General features: G+C 41.1%; 1 pseudogene; it reads left to right on the top strand.

Moving 5' to 3' along the window:
* The first annotated feature begins 282 nt into the window (after positions 1 to 282).
* On the top strand, positions 283 to 1,564 carry LOC119342821 (annotated as a pseudogene).
* The last annotated feature ends 8 nt before the right edge of the window (positions 1,565 to 1,572 follow it).

The raw sequence follows: 1,572 nt of genomic DNA, 5'->3' as shown, positions 1-1,572 counted from the left end.
GGCGGCGGCGGAACCCTAGCGGGAGGCAGCGGACGAGAGCGGGAGGGAGCGAACCTTGTTTGCTTTTTTCGGTCTTAGTCATCTTTTAGACTAGCTTTAGTTCATCATCCTCTCCTTCAGTACGTATACCTTACCTCTGGCAGCAAGCAACAACATGAGTTCTTTTAGTGTAATGACTTGTACTATTTACGTTACTGGTATAGTGATTGTTCTGTTTTATACTACTCTACTCGTCCTGATGAAATTATAAGTCATGGATTGCTTCCACTCAACGAAATGAAGGGATTAGCTTCCCCGGTTGTATAAAAACATTTACATATATATGGGGGTATTCTTGGATTGGAGCCATTGTAGGGATTTCTGAGCACAAGGAGCAGTTAATACAATGGCTGACAAGTGATATGCAGGAGGAAAGAAGCGAGATTACCATTGTGTGGGGGCATGCCATGTGCTGGGAAAACAACTTTGGTTGCTCATGTGTACAAAACTGTAAAAGTATCCTTCGATGCCTCTGCATGGATAACTGTGTCGGAGAGTTATCATGTTAAGGACTTGCTGAAGAAGATTGCCAAAGAATTTGGCATACTAGTTGATGTGTCTAACATGGAGATCAAAAACCTAGCAGAGACCATCTATGAATACCTCCAAGGTAAAAGATACATCTTAATTCTAGATGATGTTTGGACTACTGATGTTTGGTCAGAAATAAGGAGTGTCTTTCCGTCTAGTGGCCGACTTGTTATCACATCAAGAAAGCATGAAGTATCATCATTGTCAACTACTGCCTCTGTAAACTAATATAAGAGCGTTTAGATCACTACTGTAGTATTCTAAACGCTCTTATATTAGTTTACGGAGGGAGTAATAAGTATTCAATTCATTTGGAACCACTTGAAGAAGATAATTCCTTGGAGTTATTCTGCAAATCAGCCTTTTGGAATGATGCTGACAGAAAGTGTCTGCTAGGTTTACATAACTTGGCTTCGAAATTTGTAAAGAAGTGTGAAGGGCTTCGAAATTTGTAAAGAAGTGTGAAGGGCTGCCTATTACTATCCCGAAAAGGTCAAACCTCTGTAGAATGGAAAGAAGTATACGATGAGTTAGAGCTTCAGTTGGTAAAAAATGTGATGACTCGTGTTGAGACAATTCTAAAAATCAGCTTGGAGGACCTTCCATATGATTTGAAGAACTGTTTCTTACATTGTGCGTTATTCCCAGAAGATTATTCCATCAAGAGGAGGACCGTAATGAGACATTGGATTGCTGTTGTATTCATCAAGGAAAAGGTGAACCAAGCATTGGAGGAAGTGGCAGAGGGTTACTTGACTGAACTTGTGAACCGAAGCCTACTGCAGGTGGTCAAGAGGAATTATACTGGGCGGTTGAAATGTTGCCAAATGCATGATTTCATACGCCTTGCTTCCCTCAATAAAGCTGGTGAAGAATGTTTTGGCAAAGTGTATGATGGCTCACACACTGTATAGAGCACACACGTCGCATATCAATCCAGAGCGGAAACCTTGAACGCCTAAGTGAATCTGATGCTACACATGTCCGTGCAAAACATGTTTT

The sequence above is a fragment of the Triticum dicoccoides genome, unplaced genomic scaffold (genome assembly GCF_002162155.2).
Source record: "Triticum dicoccoides isolate Atlit2015 ecotype Zavitan unplaced genomic scaffold, WEW_v2.0 scaffold10619, whole genome shotgun sequence".
Lineage (NCBI taxonomy): Eukaryota > Viridiplantae > Streptophyta > Magnoliopsida > Poales > Poaceae > Triticum > Triticum dicoccoides.
This window is presented reverse-complemented; position numbering and strand designations above follow the sequence as displayed.